At 41.6% G+C, this 13,941-nt stretch overlaps 1 protein-coding gene across 1 annotated transcript in view; it reads left to right on the forward strand.

The window, feature by feature from the left end:
- The first annotated feature begins 6,095 nt into the window (after positions 1-6,095).
- The window catches only part of WDFY4 (WDFY family member 4), a 350,593-nt gene continuing 342,747 nt past the window's right edge, over positions 6,096-13,941 (forward strand). Inside the window, exon 1 of the mRNA XM_090278357.1 lies at positions 6,096-6,188. The gene's annotated coding sequence lies outside the window, so the exon portion shown is untranslated. The remainder of the gene's footprint in view (positions 6,189-13,941) is intronic.

Raw genomic sequence — 13,941 nt, forward strand, 5'->3', positions numbered from 1 at the left:
GTGTTTACCTTTGCTTCCTGGGCAGGGCTGTCACACCTCCTATGCTATAGGGGGCAGAGCCCTGTGCACTCATCACAGCTGGGTGACCCGTCTCACCACGCTGTGGTGTTTACTGCAGGGGTGGGGGGTCCAAGATGGTTTCCTGCCGTTCAATCTCCGCTGAGAGACCAGGAGCCTCCTCCTCCATCCCCACCCCCTCTGGGACTCACAGTACAAGGCAATGGAGGTCTTCCTTCCCTGGCTTTGGACTTGCAAGCTGACGGGTCTGGTCTGTAGTCAGGGGTGCTCCCCAGGCATTTCTGGCCTCCCCCTAAATACAGGTGTCTGTGCTTACCATTGTCCTGCCTCTGTCACTGCTGCTGTTGTGGACAGCACAGCTTGAACTCTTCTCCCTGGCTTCACACCTCCTGCCTGTCTGCACGACCACCACTTCATTATAACTTCATACGTTGGATTTCCATTTATTTTCTGGAACTTCTAGTTATTTCTGGTTTTGTGGTAGTTGTATTTCTTCTTAGTTGTGGAGGGAAATGGAGTGTGTCAGTCTAGGCCTCCATCTAGGCTGGAAGTCTCCTGTGTTTGTTTGCCTCTATGTCCCAGGTAGAGCTGTTGCTCCTACTATGTTGTAAGGGGCGGAGCCTTAGGTATTCATCAGTAATGGGTGACCTGTTTCACCATGTTGTGGCGCTGTATGTGGGGGAGGGGTCTGAGCAGGAACAATGCCACTTGCCCAGCACTCACCGCTTTTCCAGGCACTTCTCCCACTTCTGCACCAGACTGGCATCCCTCTAGCTGCTGCCTTGGCTGTTGTTCCCAGAGTAGGTGTGTCTGCGGATGTTCTAGGTCTGTGGAGGCCCTTTAAACTGCTGAGAGACCGGCAGTTTCTGCCTCTGTCCCAACCCCCACTGGTTTGCACAGTCAAAAGCAATGAGGTTTGATTTTCTCTGGTGCTGGGACAGTGAGCTGAGCTATCTGGTGAGAGGCTGGGAATGCTTCCCAGGTGTAACTGTGCTTTCTGCCAGCCTGCTGCTGTTGCCACTGCTGCCACCACCACACCAAGTCCTCTCTGCCCCAGCTCTGCCCCTCCTACCTGTCTGGATGAGTATTTCTTCTTTATATCTTTGCTGGACTTCCATGTAGTTTGATTTTCTGGAACTTCTTGTTGTTTCTAGTTTTGAGGTCGTTGTATTCCTTCTTAGTTGTGGAGGGAGACGCAGCATGTCTGTCTATGCCTCCATCTTGGCCGGAAGTGCATATTTATTTTCATTCAATTTTCATTCCATCCTTTAGATTGAATAATTTCTATTGATTGGTATTAAAGCTTTATTGACTTTTTTTTAAAATCAACAATCTGCTGTCAGTTCACCAGGAAAATGTTCATTGCAGATATTTTCAGTTCTAGAATTTACATTCTAATCTTTTTTAAAAAATTTTCAATTACATTTTACATCTAATATGATTTTATATTAAGTTTCAGGTGTCTAGCATAGCACTTAGGCAATCATATACTTTACAAAATGTTCCCCTTGACATTTCCAGTACCCACCTGGCACTGTACATAATTATCAGTATTATAATATTATTGACTATATTTTCTATGCTGAACTTTACATCCCCATGACTATTTTGTAACCAGCAATTTGTAGTTCTTAATCTCATCACCTTTTTTCACCCAGTCCCCTACCCCTCTCCTACACTCAAATCTTATATTTTCTATTTATTTGCTAAAATTTATACCTTTAAATTATTATAAATATCTTTTAAGCCTTTGAAAATATTTCTAATGGCTGTTTTAAAATCTTTGTATGATAATTCTGACATCTTGTTCATCTTGGAATCTGTTTCTCTTGACAGTTATTTTCTTTCTTGTAGGTTACATTTTTCTGTTTCTTCATATTTCTATTAATTTTAGTTGCAAGCTGGATAGTGTGGATATTACATGAAAGAGATGGTGCATTATATTTTCTTTCTTGAAAGAATGATGAGTTTTATCCTGACTGGCAGTTAAATTATAAAATATTCTTTTGGTTCTCCCAGGCTTCCTTTTATTCTTTGTTATGGCTAGTCTATTTAAATTTGGAACTTGTTCCTAGTTCCTGGCTCTTGACTTAGGGTATTGTTCTTATTTCTGAGGTGTGGCCTTTCTGGGGTTAAAGTGAAATCCCAAGATACCCAGTGCAGTCTCTCTGGATAAGATCAAACTCCAACTTTCCTGACATTCCCCAATCTTTTTTATCTGCATTTAGTTCTCAACCTTGGAGCAGAGGCTCTATATTAGGTCTCTTAAAGTCTCACCCATTGCATATACAGGCAACCCTCAGGTAAAGATACACACAATAAATTCCCACACAACACACTCCACCCTGTCCTGAAAATTCCAGCCCCTTCAGAATCCTGGAACTATTTGACTTACCCCTTTTTAGTTATGGGAGGTTACTGGCCCTGGGACCCCACCTCCTTAAGGTATAGCAAAAAAGGTCTCATAGGAAGAAAACCAGGGCAATTATGGGCCTTATGTGTTCTTCTTATCTCAAAGATCATAGTCTTATGGTGCCTGATATTAAATGTCTGAAAACAGTTTTCTCATATATTTGTTCTATTTTAAAGTTGCTTTCAGTGGGAGGTTGTGCCCTATCATGACTAGAAGCAGAAGTACAACTGTTATTTTTAAACATTAAAAATAATCACAGAATTTTACATGTCCACTCAACAAAAATGAATATGTACATGAGCAGTTCATAGTTGTCCTGGATGCTTCAATATCTTAGCATGCATGACTCTCTCAGTAATAATTCACATTTGTATAGACCATTTTAGTGTTTAAAAGTCCTCTTGCAAATATTGCTTGATTCATTCCTTACATCACATTAGTTCCATTCCACAAATAGGAAACAAACTGAAAAATGTTGTCTTAATGTAGTAGTGAGAATTTCAACCCAGATTTTCAACCTAAGATTCCAACCTCTACTAACCTATTATCTTAGGCAACAAAAGTAGGTCTCTTTTAGGGAATAGTCTTATACCAACTGCCAAGAAAATTAACATTTTTCCCATCATGGTACACACTATAGCACAGTGGATCTTGGAAATAGTATAACCGTGGGTTTTAATTTGTTGCTTTAAATATATTGAAGGCCATTCTGGCTTGACAAGGTAATACTTGTGCTGCTGCACACACTCATTGCATGTCTTGGACACTCTGCAGTGCCCTACTGTGCTGTGCACCCTTCCACCTTCCATTCTCACATCCTTTCTCCCTATAGACAGTGGAATGAGAAATGAAAACTTGAGCAGAAATATTGGAACCTCTGCCTATGGAGTAAGCATGAGCATGTGGCTCAGGTCTTCAGCTAGACAGGTCTTCTATTTTAGCCTTTGTTTACTGGCAAGTCTGCAATGGCGAGAATTGAAGTTTCATTACAAATGTTGTTTTCATCTTTTATTTTTTTTAATGTGTTTTATTGATTATAATGTTACATTTGTCCCAATTTCCCTTCCCTCTTCTCCCCTCCACCTGGTGGCCCCCCTCCCTCCAGTTGTCCCCCCCTTTTAGACCATGTCCATTAGTTGTGCATATAGTTCTTCTCAACCTCTCTCTGTCTATTCCATTCCCTCCTACCATGATCCTTAATTCCTATATCATCTCCCTCCCTCTCCCCCTTCCCCCTCCCTGCTGACCTCCCCGCAATATGTTCCCCATACCTATAGTTCTTTTCCACTCTCGTTGCCTGTTTAGTTTGCCTTTGTTTCAATTCCCTAGCTTCTGTTGTTGTTTCTTGTGATGCAGTTTTCATTTTAGATTTCATAGTTTTGATCCTCCTTTTTCTAAACCAGTCCCTTTAAAATCTCATATAACAGTGGTTTGGATCTAATGAAGTCTTTCAGTTTTGTTTTGTCCTGGAAACACTTTCTCTGCCCTTCTATTCTGAATGACAATTTCGCTGGATAGAGTATTCATGGTTGTAGGTTTTGGATTTTCATTACTTTGAATATTTCTTGCCAGCCCCTTCTTGCCTGCAGGGTCTCCCTTGAGAAGTCAGCTGATAGTCTAATTGGGACCCCTTTGTACATGATTCTTTTCTTCTCTCTTGCTGCTTTTAAGATTCTCTCTTTATCTTTAACTTTTGACATTTTAATTATAATGTGTCTTGGAGTGGTTCTCCCTGGGTCCAGTCTCTTGGGAACTCTCCTTGCTTCCTGGACCTGCAAGTCTATTTCCTTCCCCAAGTTTGGGAAGTTCTGCTTTATTATATTTTCACTTAATTTTTCAATTTCTAGTTCATCTTCTTCGTTCTCTGGCAAACCAATGATTCTTATGTTGGGCCTTTTATAACTGTCCCAGAAGTTTCTGATCCTCTCATCATTTTCCTTGCTTCCTGTTTTTTTCTCTCTGCACTGGTTGACTGTTTGTTCCTTCTCTGTGTTCTGGTTTGTTGATTTGAACTCTGGATTTTATTTCCTCACCATCTGTCTCATATGTGGTTTTGTTCCTTTCATTATGAGTGTTTTTCGATTCTTTCTCATCTTTTCCCAGATCTTTTGTTAATTCTGTAAGCCACCTGATAACAATGGCCCTGAACTGAGCCTCTGACAGGTTTCTTATTTGTTCATCTGTCAGATTCTTCATCTGTTGCCTGGTGAGCTGCACCACCGGGAATTCTATAGTTGTCTGCCTCATTTTGACAGATGCGTTTTGTTTTCTTGGGCCGGCTATAGGGGGCAGTGCCTGTGTACTCATCACGACCCAGCGACCGACGGCAATCCGCAACCTTTCTCGCCGCGCTGTGGTGCTTTGTGTGGGGGCGGGGGTCCAAGATGGATTCACACAGTTATTCCGCTAGGAGACCGGGATCCGTCCTCCCGCCCTCTGGGCCTCACTGTTCAAGGTGATGTGGTGGCTGCTTTCCCCAGCGTTGGGGTTGCAAGCTGCCGGGGTTCAACTGCAGCCGGGATTGTTCTCCCTGCCGCTGGGATTGTTCTCCCTGCTGCTGGGATTGTTCTCCCTTCTGCTGTCCCTGGTGCAACCGCAAACAACACCACCCATTTTCGCTCTTCCTACCTGCCCAAAGGGCGCTGCTGGTTTATAACTTCATACGTTGGGCTTCCGTGTAGTTTTATTTTCTGGAATTTCTAGTTATCTTTTGTTTTGAAGTAGTTGTATTCCTCTCAGTTGTAGAGGGAGACAGAGCGTGTCCGTCTAAGCCTCCATCTTGGCCGGAAGTCCTGTTTTCATCTTGAAACCAATCTTAGAGCTTTTTTTTTTGCCTCCCATAACATGTGATGTTGCCTTTCACTAATAGTTACCTATAAATGGTCAGTTGCTTGTGAGTAAAAACAGCTGGGGAGCTGAGATAGCTTTTAAGCAGTCATTCCAACAATTGCTCGTGCTCATGTGGCACAGGGAGGCATTGTGTTTGAACAGACTTGCTGGCTGGTCCTACATGGATAGTGTTAGGAATAGATGATAGGAATTGATTCAAACTAAAGAACCTAAAGGAAGAAGAATATTGATACTGAGTTTCAGAGAACTTCATCCTATTATTTAAACTTTTCTTTCATCATCACTTCAATGGTACCCATAGTTGGCCATATGACTTTAGAGACTCCCTTGATCAGTTGTACAAGTTAGGTCTGAGGATGGAGAAAGGAATGCAAGAGTAAAGCTCTCTCTGCGATGGCAAAAAGGGGTCCATGCAGTGTCCACGCAGGTCCTTTAGACAAATCTTTAATTAAATTCACCTAAACACTGTAATTATCCTCATGTTACTGGAGGCTCAGAGAAGATAGGTGGGACTGAGGAAGAGAAGTCCAGCCTGATAGCACTGAGCTAAAGTATTTTTCCACCATTCACAACTTTTTCCTCCTTGTCCTTGCCCCCACCTAGCACTACCTGACCACTAAGCTGTACTGCCTGAAGGGCCCTCTCTGCAGGGCCCAAGTCACCCACAAGAACTCAGGCAGCTTTGTGGATGGCTGGAGAGTGGGCAGAATCAGGCATTTGCAGACTCCCCACTTCTGCTTTCTCCAGGAAATGAGCAGAGACCTAGTTTGAGTGATTCATAGCAAAACGCCATTGAAGGCTGACGGTGCTGGGCGGGGTCCTCTTTCCTCAAGCCTGGGGGCTTTGGCTGGATATGGGGGTGCCCATGCCATCTGATGTGTGCAGGCCCTGACCAACACACCTCTGGGTAGGTTACCTTGCCCTTGGCCATGCCAGGCCAATGCAGAGGTGGGCATAGGGGCCCGGTTTGTCAGGGTGGGGCTTACTGGATGCCTCCTGGAAAGTTAAGAATGGGAGCATATGTGGCCACCAGTGCCTGGTATGGGTTTGTGGATATGGGAGAGGAGGTGAGCTGAGGAGCAAGAAGTTTCTGCAGGGTGGGCAGCACCTGTGGTCGGTGCCACTCTGATGCCTGGGTCTGCTGGGGTGTCTGTCACTGCTGGGGTTTGCCGGGACAGGCCAGGCTACAACTCCAGGTCAGGCCCTTCCTAGTGGTGCTGCTAAGGAAGAAGGCCGCCCACACCTAGGGAGGCTGTACCTGGGCCTGTGTGTGCCAGCTGTCCAGGGGTGGAGAGGTGGGCTGACCATGAGACTCCCTTCTCCAGCCCCTAAGTAGCCCTCTGAATGGTGACGAGCTGTGACAGTCACTTCAGACTGGTAACCGAGAGATCTGGCTCTGTCCTGACTCTGTGGTCACTCCTCGAGGTCTGGTAAGTAGGTGTCTCTTGGCCTCCCTTTCCTCATCTGAATTAACACATTAAACCTTAGAAATGCCAATGTTTTCTGAAAAAGCAAGACCACCTGATTGATTGAGAATTCACTCTCTTCCTCTCCCCCTGAAACTTCACCTTTAAGAACATTGAACCAATCCTTTGTCCTAACCTCTCTGAAGTGATGAGCAGCTAATCCGGTAACGAAGAATTTCATGTACTATTACCCTTTCCATGGACCACTTTAAATTTAATATGATTTTCTGCATAGTCATCCATTTCATTGTTCAACAAATATTTATTAAAAACCACTTCCTGCCAGGCACTATTAAAGGCAACAGGGTCAGTGACAGGCCAGTGGTGCTTGGTGCCGTGGGTTGCAGCGGGATGGAGAGCTGGAGTAAGGGAGTGGGGATGTGGGGGTGGGGAGGCTGGGAAGGTATGTGTCTTTTGGGTGGAGACCCAAAGGAAGGAAGGGCCTGAGCCCTGTGAGTTTCTGACACACAGCAATCTCTGGCAGGGGAGTGGAGAAGGCCCAGGTGCAGATGTGAAGGCCTGGTGGATGTCAGCGTTGCAGAGGGATGTGTGGCATGCAGGTGACTGGCCAGAGAAGGGTAGACTGGGGTCAGGTCAGGAAGGATCTTCCTGTCCAGTGTGAGGACTTGGGCTGTATTTCCCTATTTCCCCTGACTTGGAAAGCTTTTAAATGTTGACTAGATAGGAAAGAAAATTTAGGAAAAGTGTATAGGGTGTAAGGGATAAACATGCCATGGACCCTATATGTTGCCACTGTAGTCTGTTTTTAGATTGTCGGCACCTTTGAAATACTCCCTTGTTTGTCCCTCTCCCTCTCTCCTCACAGAAAACTGTTGTCCTAAATGTGGAGCTTTTTGTTCCCTTGATTTTCTTTATAGATTTACCTCATACATTTAAATTGCTAAATATATGTTATTTTGTTTTGCATGTTTTTAAACTTTGTAAATAGGAATTAAATATTCTTTTAAGATGCTTAATTTGCTCAAGATTATGTTTCTGAAATTCCTTCTAATTGTTGCATGAGCCTCCAATTCACTGAGGTTTACATGTATAATATTCTGTTATATAGGAATATATCTCAATATACTCCTCCAAGTTCCTGCTGATGGGAACTTAGGATATTTCTAGGTTTTTATTTTCCTATTAAAAGCTGCTAGGAGCTCTAGCACTTGTAGGTGCTGCTAGGAATCTCCTTGCATGTGTATCCTGGAACATGTGTGCAAGAGTTCTCTAGGTTATGTGCCCTAGAAGTGGAATTGTTGGGTCATAGGGTATATATATCTTCAACCAGACTGGATAAGAACAGCATCATTATATCTCCCCTGACCCATCAGCAATGTGTAAAAGTTTTCATTAATCCACATCTTCACCAACATTTGACATCATTAAGAGTTTTTATTTTTGCTGATCCAATGAAAATAAAAAACTATCAAACTATGTTTAAATTTGCATTTCCTTAGTTACTAAGGTTGAGCATCTTTTATATGTTTATTGGTCATTCTGTGGGATTTTTTTTTTTTTTTTTTTTTTTTTTGGTTCAAAAACTTTACTATTTCTTAATGGGATCATCTGTCTTTTATCCTGTTTTTTTTTTTCTATAACTCAGTACATATTTGGTATTAATCTTTTATCATAAATGTATGTTGTAAATACTTTTCTCTTGTTTGTGCCTTGTATCCTTACATTCTTTGTGGTTTCTATTAATGAGCACATATCTTAATTCTAAACAAGCTTAATTTATCCATATATTCCTTTATGATATAAACTTGTTATGTGTTGTCTAAGAAATTCTATACCATAAAGTTACAAAATTAGTCTCTTAAATTTAAAAATTAGAAATAATTTTGATTTCCACATTTACGTCTTTAGTCTCACCTGGAAATAATTTTTCTGTGTGGTGTGATATGGAGGGAACATTCTGTTTTATTTTTTTTCCTATGAGTTATTCTTTACCCACTGATCTACAACAGTTCTATTGTAAATCAGGTTGTCATATATATCTGGGTCTGTTTCTCTAAGCTGTCAATTTGTTTATCCCTTTGCCAGTACTACATAATATTATTAATTATAGGCTTATAATAAATGTTGATATCTGGGACAAGTCTCCTCTTTTTTTTCCTTCTTCCATTCTGTCTTGACATTCTTGATATTTTATCCCTTCAGATGAATTTTAGAATCAGCTTTTCAGGTTCAACAAAAAGCTATGTTCAAATTTGAGTGAAAATATAATTTGGAGAGAGGTGATATCTTTATGAAAATGACTTCTCCAATTTATGAGTAAGGTTTGTCTCCACAATTAAGTCTTCTTTAAAGCATTTAAATAAAATTTAATAATTTTCTTTATAAAAGTAGTATGTATTTTGCCTAGATTTATTACTAAGAATTTTATATTTTTATATCTTTTCAATTGTCATAAAAATATATATTGTACTTTTTCTGATTTATACTTGCATTTAAAAAAAGAATCATTCTAGCTTCTCTATGGGTAGCAAAGAAAGAAGCAAGGCTATCAGTCAAGAGGCTGTTGTAATAATCCAGGCTAGAGGTAATGGTGGCTTTCCCCAAAGTGATAGTAATAGAGATAAAGAGACATGGTCAGAGTGGTGAGATTCTAGATACTTTCTGAGAATCAGATTTGATGATGTTTTAAATGTAGGGTATGGGAGAGGAAAGTTGAAGGTTACTCTAGAGCAATAGAAAGAATGGAGTTGTCTTTTACTGAGCTGGGTCAAGGGCAGAAGGAGCATATATGTAAGGTGGTGGTTATTACAGAATATAAGTTTGAACACACAAAGGTGGTGATATGTCTGAACTATTAAGTAGATAATTGAAATTTTGGCTCCTCATGCTTCCAAAGGATCTTCATGGTAGTAAAGAATGGCAGCTTGGACACCAGGGAGAAAGAGGGGTGACATCTTGTGCAGGAGGGACAGGAGGAAGATGGACTCCTCAGAGTTCCTTGAACCATACTATAGCGCTGCTACCCATTTTATTTACAACTAGGGCTTCGCCTTTATCTCCCTCCAACTGCTGCAAACCACCAAAATGCTCTTGCATTTTGTATTTGAAATGAAGTCTCCAGACAACATTCCAAAATCCTTTGCTGATGCTCCCATTTGAAGAATCTGCACATCTGTTAAAAGCTTAAGTCTCAAAGTCTAGACTTGGTACTCAGTATAGTAGCCTGTGTGTAACCCAACCTGAAATGTGAACAGTCTGAACTGAGATGTGCTGTAAGTGTAAAATGTACATCCGATTTCAAAAATTTTACAAACAATAAAAAGAAATATGAAATATCTTATTAATAGTTAAAGAACATTAAAAAAAGTTAAAGAACATTGATTGCATATGGAAGAGATAGTATTTGAGGTATATTGGATTAAATAAAATATTTTAAAATATAGTTAAATAAATAGATTTAATTAATTTAGCCTATTTATTTTTATCTTTTAAATGTGGCTACCAGAAAATTTAAAATTACACATGTGTTTTGAATCTGTGGCTGGCTTTATATTTCTGTTGGGCAGCATGGTCAGAGGCTTTTGTGGGGAACACATTTCAAGAAAAATGGGAAGGTAGAGAAGTGAAAGCCTTCATGTCTCAAATAATTTCAAGGAGAAAGGAAGTATAGAGGGAAAGAAGAATGGATTTAGTCCCTACACTAAACCATGCACTGGGTAGGGCACTGCCATTTGCAAACTTATTTAATCTCCATGATGAAATCAGTTTCATTACTCTCATTTTATAGGGTGAGACCATGGAGGCTCAGAGAGATAAGGTCCTTATTCCCTAAGACTGTGACTAAGTTGAGATTTGAATCGAGTTCCACCTGATGTTAAAGCCTGTGCCCTTTGCAATTGACATCACTGCCACTAATGAGCTGAGGAAATACTTCTGGACACCAGTAGTCAATGTTTGGCGCAAGTGTGTAAACTACCCTTTGGCTCAATGATTAATCTTTCTTTTGAGAATTCATCTTCACAGATGATTCACAGGAAACTAAATAATTGAGTGCGTGTCCTTTCCCAAGCATTGCCCTTAAGAGCAACGGAAACACCCTCAGCATCCAGTTATTAAGGAGTAAGTCAATTATGTTAGATCAAGAGGATGCTTTCTGATTACTAAAATGATAATTTAAGGAAAAAGGCAACATAGGATATGTTTATAATATGGTGATGGGTGATTGATGCAATTAAAATAGTTTATATATCAATTACAAGTAAAATATGCTTGGATGTGAAAAGTAGTATGCAAAAAAGGGGGAATACTTTTTTGACTTTTGTGTTTTTAACATAATAAAATTTCCCAAATAGTGATCCAATATCAACTTTTCAAAGGACATGCACATATTATAAGTCATATACAAAGATGAATAAAGATATGTACACATGAAAAATTGAGTTATGATTCGGGGCAAAGAAGAGGGCACTGCAGCCTGAAACCTGGAGGAGCCAGGCACTGGGCACCTCACTCCTTTGCAGCCTTCAGTCTTCCACCAGGCTACAGTGCATCTAGTGCATGCGCGGCAGCTGTGCAGGGCGCGGCCACGGTCTGAGTGCTGGGGTGAGGAAAGAGCTGGAAGCCTCAGGATGGGCAAATATCCAGATATTCGAAAGGAAAAAACAAAATAAAACAAAACAAAAAACTGGGATACTACCTGGCAACGAGAAAAACACCAAGTCTTAGTTTATCTTAGCTTTTTCTGTGACACACTGTCTCCAGGAGACATTTCATTATGTAAATGATACATGTCAGGGTAACTGAACTGGGGCCATAGCTTTATCTTGGGGCAGGAGAAGAGAAGGGCAGTTACCCTTCAGTCATTCTACTGCACCCTTTTTCAAGAAGAGATCCCCCTCGCAATCACCCGTATAAAGTAGCACCTTCGTTCCAAGAAATACTTCTTTCCTCACACAATTTAAAATGTCGGAATAGTTTCATTTTTGACGTGTGTGTACTGTACTGATACCCCCCCTCCCTCAACACACACAATTTATTAAATAGTTGTAGCATTTTGCAATTGATCAAAACTTGGAACTGAGAAAATATAGGAATGAGAAAGAAAGAGCATATTCATGAATAATAATAACATGAAGAAAGTGATTGCCACAGTTATAGGGCAGTTACTGGGAAAAAATGATAAATTTGGGAATTACAAAATAGGTACTTTTACTTTGCCTGACTCCACCCACCATGTCCGAGCACAAGTGAGTTTCATTTTCAGGCTTCCCTCTTCACCCTCACATGAGGATGATCAGAACCCTGTGCACCCTGGTGTGATTACTGAGATCAAGTGTGGGTGCAGCTTTGAAAACTGCGAAGTGCTGTCACATGCTGCTAGTGGCTGCTTTTTAATCACAGATGGGGCCAGTGGTGGTGGGAATTTGGGAGTTGGAGGGAGTAGCGTTACCTTTTTGGTTAGGGCATCAGGGAAGCTGTGCCTAGGAGGCAGCCTAGGGCTGTGTTTTGAAGGTAGCAGGATTTGGATATGTGGAGTCGAAGGAGGCCATTTCAGGCAGACGAGTCACTGAGTGAGGGCAAAGGGGTCAGAGCATGAGTGAGTAGTTCATTTCGCCAAGTACCATGAGGGGTGCAGTGGAAAATTAGGCATGGGAGGGGGGCATATTATCCAGGGCCAAAAGCTTGGCAATATTCCTTGAGATCATGGGGAGCCATTGAAGACATTTGAACAAGGTAGTGACATGATGGAGCTCTGCTTGCTAGTGTGGGTGAGGTGGGAAGCATTGTAGACTGGAGGCAGAGAGGCCTGCATGGCAAGGTTGGGAGAGAAATGAAGAAGCAGTGGGGCTGGCACTTGTCCTAGCCCCACCGAGGGCGGGGACCTAGAGAACCGGCCTCACTCACCTGTGTAGTATGCTGAGGCCCCTTGACTCTTTCTGAGTCTCCTCAGGTGCCACTTCCCATCTCCTTGGTGGTAGAAGAGTTAGGTCTGGGTTAAAAATATTCCTGACACATCAAGAGTTTTGCCAAGACTCATTCTGGCTAAACAGATATCTAGGTCTTGGGAGAAAGTTGAAGGCTCTCAACATGAGTCTAATTTGAAAAGAAAACTTTCAATGGTAGACAGACTCTTAAGGAGCCCCAGGTTACAGGTGGGGACTGAGTCACAGAGAGGCAAAGAGACTCAGCCCCAGGGTCTAATGCACCTGCCTCCTGCTGCCAGCACTGTTTCCTTGCTCTCCATTTTTTGTGAAAAAACACCACATACAAAGTTGCATCTAAAAGTGTCTCTTTCTCATTAACCTGAAAGCCGTTTTCTGGACCTAGTTCTGCCTGGCATAGGAGAGGAGTGCAAGAAGGCTATTAACTCTCCTTATGTGTAATGCAGGTGGTTTGTGCTCTTACTTTGGTAAGTTTTCTTTGGTATTTGAGAATTAAGAATTGATTCTTTAATTTAGTAATTAATTCCATGAGAATTAAGAGATGCTTAATTCTTTAAAAGGCAGGAATACATTCTTCTAGATACAATTGAAAGTTTAGTGATTTTTGTGTATATTCTCTGACCAAATTATACTTGAAATTTAATAGGCCAAAAGAACAATTGTGTCAACTAACCAATTCTGTAAATCTTTTCATTTCTCATATCTTAACAAGTGGCCTGAGAAGTGTAAAGGATTTTGCAAAGTTCCCAATGGTTTCAGTTCTCCTGGGGTTGGAGAGTGAGGACCCTGGAGGGTGAGTGACTAACACTGGGTGTGCTGCTGGTGTCAGTCCAGGGAGTGACTGGTCAGCTGGTGTCTAAATTGTACCCAGACTAACAAACCCTTGGCCTGGTGGCACTCAGTAGCAGCTCTCCCCCAGGGGAATGACAAAACCACAGTGTCTTGTTCTATGCCTGCTTGTTTGTGGTGTGAGCTAGGGCCATACAGCAAGACTGGCTCTCGACCTACTGCCAGGGTTTAGCAATAACTTTGTAAGACCAACTGGGAACCCCTGCAGTGCTTCCTGAGGTTTATTCTTACCACATGTATCAAGCCAAGCAACGGTTGTGAAAGGGGTGTGGGGCTTTGGGGCTTTGGTGTCAGAAAAGTCTGGGTTTGACCTTTATTCTGAGGCTTATTAGCAATTTGATTTCAGATAAGTTACCTATTTTCTCTGAAGTTTGGTTTCTTTAAGTCTTGCTTTCCCCATTTGTATAATGGGAACAGTGATACCTGCTATATAAGTTTTCTA

Source organism: Furipterus horrens, unplaced genomic scaffold (assembly GCF_987537825.1).
Source record: "Furipterus horrens unplaced genomic scaffold, mFurHor1.1.pri manual_scaffold_5, whole genome shotgun sequence".
In the NCBI taxonomy this organism is placed as follows: domain Eukaryota; kingdom Metazoa; phylum Chordata; class Mammalia; order Chiroptera; family Furipteridae; genus Furipterus; species Furipterus horrens.